Here is a 10054-nt window from a genome sequence, read left to right as displayed (position 1 = left end):
ACCATGGTCAGCTGTTGCTGGACCAGTCAGCTGTTGCTGGATCAGTCAGCTGTTGCTGGATCAGTCAGCTGCTGCTGCACCACAGTCAGCTGTTGCTGGATCAGTCAGCTGTTGCTGGACCAATCAGCTGTTGCTGGATCAGTAAGCTGTTGCTGGATCAGTCAGCTGCTGCTGCACTATGGTCAGCTGTTGCTGGACCAGTCAGCTGTTGTTGGACCAGTCAGCTGCTGCTGCACCATGGTCAGCTGTTGCTGGACCAGTCAGCTGTTGCTGGATCAGTCAGCTGCTGCTGCACCATGGTCAGCTGTTGCTGGATCGGTCAGCTGTTGCTGGACCAGTCAGCTGTTGCTGGATCAGCCAGCTGCTGCTGGATCAGCCAGCTGCTGCTGCACCATGGTCAGCTGTTGCTGGACCAGTCAACTGTTGCTGGATCAGTCAGCTGCTGCTGCACCATGGTCAGCTGTTGCTGAACCAGTCAGCTGTTGCTGGATCAGTCAGCTGCTGCTGCTGCACCACAGTCAGCTGTTGCTGCACCACCATCACCTGTACTACTCAAAGATGTGGAGAGAGTGTTGTTGGTGTGGCTTAACGTGAAACAATTACCGAGAAACGATTAACCCCAGAGGGTTAGCCACTCAGGATAACCCAAGAAGTCAGTGCATCATCGATGACTGTCTAACTTATTTCCATTGGGGTCCTTAATCTTGTCCCCCAGGATGCGACCCACAACAGTAAACTAACACCCAGGTGAACAGGAAAAAATGCCTGGAACTAGTGCTCATATTGGTGAATTTAAGGCCAGCAAAGGTTGGTTTGAGAGATTTAAGAATTGTAGTGGCATACACAGTGCAATAAGGCATGGCGAAGCTGAAAAATTCATCCCCCAACAAGTGTTCAATTGTGACGAAACAGGCCTGTTCTGGAACAAAATGCCGAACAGGACCTACATTACTCAGGAGGAAAAGGCACTCCCAGGACACAAGCCTATGAAAGACAGGCTAACTCTCATGTTTTGTTGTAATGCTAGTGGGGATTGCAAAGTGAAGTCTTTACTGGTGTATCACTCTGAAAATCCCAGTGTTCAAGAAAAACAGTGTCTCATCACTCATCAGTACTCTTCAATAAAGGTAAGTGTCATTTTAACATTTATTTATGTAGTTATTGTGCATGTCTTATTGTTTTCTTTGTAGGGAAATGTGTATTTCATGAAAAAAAAAAAAATCATACTTTTGGCTGTCTGGAACGGATTAATTGGATTTCTAATATTTCTCATGGGGAAAATTAACTAGGCTAACGATAATTTCGGCTAACGATGAGCTCTCAGGAATGTATTAATATCGTTAGGCGAGGGTCCACTGTATATTAGAAAATACTAACTTCACTCAATCTATACCTTTCACAAGTTGGGAAGAAACTGACTATAGATTGTTTCCTGCATCTCATTCAAGAAATTCTAAACAACAACAAGGGTTAACAGATGGAAGTTGCTCGAATTACAAAGCTCTTTAACAAAATTTCATTCAGTAAATATGACAAGTTAATGCAACAACACTTGCAAGCAAAAACTACTTTTTTTAATACACTAACCATCTCCCACAAAGGCACGGAGACCCTGAAAAGAAGAAACAAAAGTTTTTTGTTTTTTAATTTGGTAATTTGTACATTTTTTCATTTGGTAATTTGTACAGGAGTTATTAGCCCCTTGCTCCTAACATTTTAGCAGTCTCTTACGATAAGTATGGCTTACAGAGGAAGGATTTTTCACCACTTACCAGAGCCCAAAACTACTACTACTGCTTCTTTCAACAAACTGACGGTATCCCACCAAAGCAGGATGACCCAACAAGAAAAAGAGAAGTTTCTCTTAAGCTTTAGTAATGTATAGAGAAGAAAAAGTTACTAGTCCCTTGCTCCTGGCATTTTAGTCACCTCTTACGATATACATGGCTTAGAGAGGAAGAATTCTGTTCCACTTCCCCATGGAGATAAGAGGAAATAAACAAGAACAAGAACTAGTAAGGAAATCAAAGAAAACCCAGAGGGGTGTATACATATGCTTGTACATGCATGTGTAGTGTGACCTAAGTATAAGTAGCTAGATGTACATGAAATCTTGCATGTTTTTGAGACAGTAAAAAGACACCAGCAATCCTACCATCATGTAAAACAAAAGCCCAAAACTATATTATATAAATAAAAACCATCAAAACCAGAGCACCCAAAAATTATTATGTTATGAGAACAATGGTCAGATCCCTTAAAAACAAAGGCTTGACATGTAACAAAGACATTTGTTTTACACGCCAATAATTGAAGGAAAATAGGTATCAAGTGCGTTACCAAATGCCCAGGAATATGATTAATTTACAATGGATCTGAGAGCACATGTTATAGGCAGAAAATGTACATTTTATAGCATTAACCTAGGATAACCCAATGAAGTAAAACATAATAACTTCCATTAATGTCCCAAATGATATAAAGGCACTATATTACTCTGCCTAAGACTGCAATAAGGGGCAGCATTTAAAAATGTGATAATGTATAAAAAAATATAAAAAAAAACTTACAGAAAAATAGTGCATAATTCAGGCAACATTTTGGCGCTTTCAGTTTCTTCAAAAAATTTTCCTAAGGGATTTTATCGCTGTTTTCTTAGATGCAATGATATTGATAAATGATATTGATCAATGATACTGACCAATGATATTGATCAAAATTACATTAGCATTCATGCTAATATTCTCATTATCACATATATTATGTGATAACTATGGGACAATACCAAATTTTTTGCCAAAACCAATACACAATTTTAGGCCAATACAGGTCCTCCATCACATATCTGGCATCATTGGGACCTGTAGTGTGCCGAATTACTGAGTTTGCCAGATTACAGAGTGGTTAGGTTAGAATACACTTAATAAAATTAACCAACTTAACTTACACAAAGTTCATTGAACATGGGCAAAAATCGAACATTTCCGCTACTTTGAGCTCAATTTCAAGGTATTTTTCGTCATGAAAGCACTCAAAATCATGTCTATTTCTGTAATATATCTTCCAATATGTCTTAGACAGGGATGTGTAATGTAACCATGGTTGTTTAACATATTTATAGATGGGGTTGTAAAAGAAGTAAATGCTAGGGTGTTCGGGAGAGGGGTGGGATTAAATTATGGGGAATCAAATACAAAATGGGAATTGACACAGTTACTTTTTGCTGATGACACTGTGCTTATGGGAGATTCTAAAGAAAAATTGCAAAGGTTAGTGGACGAGTTTGGGAGCATGTGCAAAGGTAGAAAGTTGAAAGTGAACATAGAAAAGAGTAAGGTGATGAGGGTATCAAATGATTTAGATGAAGAAAAATTGGATATCAAATTGGGGAGGAGGAGTATGGAAGAAGTGAATGTTTTCAGATACTTGGGAGTTGATGTGTCGGCAGATGGATTTATGAAGGATGAGGTTAATCATAGAATTGATGAGGGAAAAAAGGTGAGTGGTGCATTTAGGTATATGTGGAGTCAAAAAATGTTATCTATGGAGGCAAAGAAGGGAATGTATGAAAGTATAGTAGTACCAACACTCTTATATGGGTGTGAAGCTTGGGTTGTGAATGCAGCAGTGAGGAGGCAGTTGGAGGCAGTGGAGATGTCCTGTTTAAGGGCAAGCGTTGTGTAAATATTATGCAGAAAATTCGGAGTGTGGAAATTAGGAGAAGGTGTGGAGTTAATAAAAGTATTAGTCAGAGGGCTGAAGAGGGGTTATTGAGGTGGTTTGGTCATTTAGAGAGAATGGATCAAAGTAGAATGACATGGAGAGCATTTAAATCTGTAGGAGAAGGAAGGCGGGGTAGGGGTCGTCCTCGAAAAGGTTGGAAGGAAGGGGTAAGGGAGGTTTTGTGGGCGAGGGGCTTGGGCTTCCAGCAGGAGTGCACGAGCGTGTTTGATAGGAATGAATGGAGACGAATGGTATTTGGGACCTGACGGTCTGTTGGAGTGTGAGCAGGGTAATATTTAGTGAAGGGACTCAGGGAAACCGGTTAGTTTTATATAGCCGGACTTGAGTCCTGGAAATGGGAAGTACAATGCCTGCACTCTAAAGGAGAGGTTCGTGATATTAGCAGTATGGAGGGATATGTTGTGTATTTTTATACGTATATACTTCTAAACTGTTGTATTCTGGGCACCTCTGCAAAAACAGTGATTATGTGTGAGTGAGGTGAAAGTGTTGAATGATGAAAATATTTTCTTTTTGGGGATTTTCTTTCTTTTTGGGTCACCCTGCCTCAGTGGGAGATGGCCGACTTGTTAAAAAAAAAAAAAAAAAATCTTCCATTCTTTCAAATGAGACCAAAAAACGAGAATACAACCTTATGGTTGTATACTGCAAAGAGGCGGCTAATGGCTGAGAAATGAATTCCCTTATTTATCGTCTGTCTTTTGTATGCTAAGAAGCATCTTTCCATCATACTTTGCCCAAGCTTCAATAAGACAGCCCAACAAACAACTGAGAAAAAAAAAATATTTAACCAAAAATCATATATGGCAAGCCCAAGCCAGGTACTGGAAATAAGTCACTTTGTCTGACTTTTCTGGGTTATCCCAGGTTCTCTATACATACACTGCTATGTATGATAATCTATGTAACTGTATTTGTGTATACCTAAATAAACTTATTTACTTCTTGTCTGTCAACTGAGTACAAGAAACTGCCCATTCACTTATTTCAACTACCCAATATAGTGGTCAGAAATTGGCAATTTGGCCAATTTCACCCAAATTTCAACAGATGTCAATTTCAAAATAGGATCCAGAATAAACAATGCAGACATTTCTGGCACTAAAATAACATTTTCTCTGTTCATTAGTCACAGCTCCAGGCCCCTCTTATATTACTCTTGCTTACCATTTGGAATTTTTATTCACAAAAAAATATAGAAGATTTACTGTTATGCAGACTACTGCATTATTGTAATAATTGTATAAATAATGTCAACCCATTCTTGACTCCGTACTGGAATTTGGACTGGCAGGTGGACAGGTATTGGACGGTGACGTCATTTGTTTACTCTTGAGCTTCGCTAAAGACTAGAACATTTTCGCTACTGTGAGCACAATTTCAAGGTACTTTTCATCATGAAAGCAATCAAAATCATATCTATTCCTGTAATATATCTTTCATTCTATCAAATGAGACCGAAAAAATGAGAATATAACCATATAATCCATACAAAAATATACTGCTAAGCGGCCACTAATGGCTGAGAAGTGAACTCCGCTATTTATGGTCTGATTTCTTTCATTTTTGGTGTACGTTAAGAAGTATCTTTCCATCATACATTGCCCAAGTTTCAATAAGATAACCCAACAAACAATCAAGAAAATAACAATAATAATAATAATAATAATAATATCTTTGTATAATAATAATAATAACTTTGTATAATAATAATAATAACTTTGTATAGAAAGGGGTTTAGTTATAGGTAATACATATTTTAAGAAAAAGAGGATAAATAAGTATACAAGATATGATGTAGGGCAAAATGACAGTAGTTTGTTGGATTATGTATTGGTAGATAAAAGACTGTTGAGTAGACTTCAGGATGTACATGTTTATAGAGGGGCCACAGATATATCAGATCACTTTCTAGTTGTAGCTACACTGAGAGTAAAAGGTAGATGGGATACAAGGAGAATAGAAGCATCAGGGAAGAGAGAGGTGAAGGTTTATAAACTAAAAGAGGAGGCAGTTAGGGTAAGATATAAACAGCTATTGGAGGATAGATGGGCTAATGAGAGCATAGGCAATGGGGTCGAAGAGGTATGGGGTAGGTTTAAAAATGTAGTGTTAGAGTGTTCAGCAGAAGTTTGTGGTTACAGGAAAGTGGGTGCAGGAGGGAAGAGGAGCGATTGGTGGAATGATGATGTGAAGAGAGTAGTAAGGGAGAAAAAGTTAGCATGTGAGAAGTTTTTACAAAGTAGAAGTGATGCAAGGAGGGAAGAGTATATGGAGAAAAAGAGAGAGGTTAAGAGAGTGGTGAAGCAATGTAAAAAGAGAGCAAATGAGAGAGTGGGTGAGATGTTATCAACAAATTTTGTTGAAAATAAGAAAAAGTTTTGGAGTGACATTAACAAGTTAAGAAAGCCTAGAGAACAAATGGATTTGTCAGTTAAAAATAGGAGAGGAGAGTTATTAAATGGAGAGTTAGAGGTATTGGGAAGATGGAGGGAATATTTTGAGGAATTGTTAAATGTTGATGAAGATAGGGAAGCTGTGATTTCATTTATAGGGCAAGGAGGAATAACATCTTGTAGGAGTGAGGAAGAGCCAGTTGTGAGTGTGGGGGAAGTTCGTGAGGCAGTAGGTAAAATGAAAGGGGGTAAGGCAGCCGGGATTGATGGGATAAAGATAGAAATGTTAAAAGCAGGTGGGGATATAGTTTTGGAGTGGTTGGTGCAATTATTTAATAAATGTATGGAAGAGGGTAAGGTACCTAGGGATTGGCAGAGAGCATGCATAGTTCCTTTGTATAAAGGCAAAGGGGATAAAAGAGTGCAAAAATTATAGGGGGATAAGTCTGTTGAGTATACCTGGCAAAGTGTATGGTAGAGTTATTATTGAAAGAAGAGTAAGACAGAGAACAGGATAGCAGATGAACAAGGAGGCTTTAGGAAAGGTAGGGGGTGTGTGGACCAGGTGTTTACAGTGAAACATATAAGTGAACAGTATTTACATAAGGCTAAAGAGGTCTTTGTGGCATTTATGGATTTGGAAAAGGCGTATGACAGGGTGGATAGGGGGGCAATGTGGCAGATGTTGCAGGTGTATGGTGTAGGAGGTAGGTTACTGAAAGCAGTGAAGAGTTTTTACGAGGATAGTGAGGCTCAAGTTAGAGTATGTAGGAAAGAGGGAAATTATTTCCCAGTAAAAGCAGGCCTTAGACAAGGATGTGTCTAATGGTTGTTTTAATATATTTATAGATGGGGTTGTAAGAGAAGTAAATGCGAGGGTCTTGGCAAGAGGCGTGAAGTTAAAAGATAAAGAATCACACACAAAGTGGGAGTTGTCACAGCTGCTCTATGCTGATGACACTGTGCTCTTGGGAGATTCTGAAGAGAAGTTGCAGAGATTGGTGGATGAATTTGGCAGGGTGTGCAAAAGAAGGAAATTAAAGGTGAATACAGGAAAGAGTAAGGTTATGAGGATAATAAAAAGATTAGGTGATGAAAGATTGGATATCAGATTGGAGGGAGAGAGTATGGAGGAGGTGAATGTATTCAGATATTTGGGAGTGGACGTGTCAGCGGATGGGTCTATGAAAGATGAGGTGAATCATAGAATTGATGAGGGGAAAAGGGTGAGTGGTGCACTTAGGAGTCTGTGGAGACAAAGAACTTTGTCCTTGGAGACAAAGAGGGGAATGTATGAGAGTATAGTTTTACCAACACTCTTATATGGGTGTGAAGCATGGGTGATGAATGTTGCAGCGAGGAGAAGGCTGGAGGCAGTGGAGATGTCATGTCTGAGGGCAATGTGTGGTGTGAATATAATGCAGAGAATTCGTAGTTTGGAAGTTAGGAGGAAATGCGGGATTACCAAAACTGTTGTCCAGAGGGCTGAGGAAGGGTTGTTGAGGTGGTTCGGACATGTAGAGAGAATGGAGTAAAACAGAATGACTTCAAGAGTGTATCAGTCTGTAGTGGAAGGAAGGCGGGGTAGGGGTCAGCCTAGGAAAGGTTGGAGGGAGGGGGTAAAGGAGGTTTTGTGTGCGAGGGGCTTGGACTTCCAGTAGGCATACGTGAGCGTGTTTGATAGGAGTGAATGGAGACAAATGGTTTTTAATACTTGACGTGCTGTTGGAGTGTGAGCAAAGTAACATTTATGAAGGGGTTCAGGGAAACCGGCAGGCCGGACTTGAGTCCTGGAGATGGGAAGTACAGTGCCTGCACTCTGAAGGAGGGGTGTTAATGTTGCAGTTTAAAAACTGTAGTGTAAAGCACCCTTCTGGCAAGACAGTGATGGAGTGAATGATGGTGAAAGTTTTTCTTTTTCGGGCCACCCTGCCTTGGTAGGAATCGGCCAGTGTGATAATAAAAAAAAATATATCTTTATTTACTACACATACATGTACAAGGTATACAGACCATAGCTGACATCAGTGACATACTACTATATAGAAAGCTGCTTGTTTTGCAGAGTATTTCAAGAAAATTAGATCAGTGTCCCAGGATAACACCCACACCAGTCGACTAAAACCCAGGTACCCATTTATTGATGGGTAAACATAGACAACAGGTGTAAAGAAACATGCCTAATGTTTCTACCCTGGCTGGGAATTGAATATTTACGAAAAATCACATATGGCTAACCCAAGCCAGGTACTAAAAATAAGCCACATTGTCTGACTTTTTTGGGTCATCCTAGGTCCTCTACACATATGCTGCTATGTGTGATAATCTATATAGAGAAAATAACTTTTTTGTTTCAGGTTTTTAGTGCAGTACAAGTGTATATCACAGTTAGCCCTGTGCTACACTCTGTTTTCTCTAATATAAGCCACCAAGACAGGGATAGGAGAATGGTATTTGTATACCATATCCTCTTCATATCTCCGTCGAACTGCTCGGAATTATGCCAATTATTCATTCTGGAGTATTTAACATGTTTTTTGTTATTTATATTGTTTATTATGTCATATTAGATCATTTGTGATATGCAGTAAGCTGTAGTGTTGATATTAGTGTAATAATAAAGCATATTCTCCTGCTTCATGAGACTGAGCTCATGACAACCGACAGTGGCTTCAAAGCCACCTTATCTTTAATGGACAATGTACTGTGTAGATGCTTTACACAACGGAAAGCATTTCTTTTATTCATTGGAACCATGGCTAGGGTTAAAAGTAAGCAGGTTAAAACAATAAATGGAGAAAAAGAAATTAGAATGACTTATGCAGCAAGTAGCGCCACCAAACAGTACCAGCTGGTTGGTGTGGCGACCCTGGAAATTTGAAATTATGCTAGCCAAAATTAGTGCTGAATAAGTGAAGGAACCGAATAACTGATTGCCGGATTTGTGATGACAGACCTGTACCAATACCTGTAGCATCAAAATTAGCCAATACTGGTACTAACAGATGTCATCAAAATTAGAAGATACCCACTGATATCAGTTTTAGGCAGATACCGATACTACCAAAATTAATTGATAACAATGCTTTTGAACAACCCTAGTACAGGTTGGCCATCACTAATCCCGCATCACTGGGACCTATAGTGTGTCAGATTAGTGAGTTTGCCGAATTACAGAGTGGTTAGGTTAGAATACACTTAATTAACCCTTAAACGGTCCAAACATATATACAGGTCTCCCTCAACATTCGCAAGGGTTAGGGGATCAAGAGCCTCGTGAATGTTGAAAAACCGTGAATGTTTGGTGCCCCAATATAGTGTAGGCAAATATAGTACAATACTGCTTCCTTAACTTGCTGAACCATGAATAATCATAAAATACATGAAAACGTCGTAAATTGTACTAAATATATACATGTTATGCTTTAATAACGTATGTTATTTAATAACATGTATGTTAATAACATGTATGTTATTAAATACCACAGACTCCACCACTGCCTCCACCACTGCTGGTCCCTACTACCCTCCCTCTGACCCCCGCAACTGGCAGCCAGCCCTCCCACCACTCAGTGTGGTGAGTGTTTTGTTTGTTCATTATTTGCTATTAAACTACAGAATAAATAATGTAAACCCATTCATGACTGCATATTGGAATGGCTATTAGGAAAGGTATTAGACGGTGATATTATGTGTTTACTCTTGAATACAGCAAAGAATCGAACATTTCTGCTATTGCTAATAATATTTTTTTTTTTTTTATTATCACACCGGCCGATTCCCACCAAGGCAGGGTGGCCCGAAAAAGAAAAACTTTCACCATCATTCACTCCATCACTGTCTTGTAATAATATAATAATAATAATAATAATAATAATAATAATAATAATAATAATAATAATAATAATAATAAT

The 10054-nt window shown here is 38.9% G+C and overlaps 1 long non-coding RNA gene across 1 annotated transcript in view; it reads right to left on the bottom strand.

Annotated features, from left to right (window-relative positions):
• Positions 1-1337: 1337 nt before the first annotated feature.
• Positions 1338-10054, bottom strand: part of LOC138851841 (uncharacterized) — a 46646-nt gene continuing 37929 nt past the window's right edge. The window contains exon 3 of the long non-coding RNA XR_011391429.1: positions 1338-1612. This is a non-coding gene — a long non-coding RNA (uncharacterized lncRNA). The remainder of the gene's footprint in view (positions 1613-10054) is intronic.

This window comes from Cherax quadricarinatus, unplaced genomic scaffold (assembly GCF_038502225.1).
Source record: "Cherax quadricarinatus isolate ZL_2023a unplaced genomic scaffold, ASM3850222v1 Contig2375, whole genome shotgun sequence".
In the NCBI taxonomy this organism is placed as follows: Eukaryota; Metazoa; Arthropoda; class Malacostraca; order Decapoda; family Parastacidae; genus Cherax; species Cherax quadricarinatus.
Note: the sequence above shows the minus strand (reverse complement) of the source record. Positions and strands in the feature narration are given on the sequence as shown.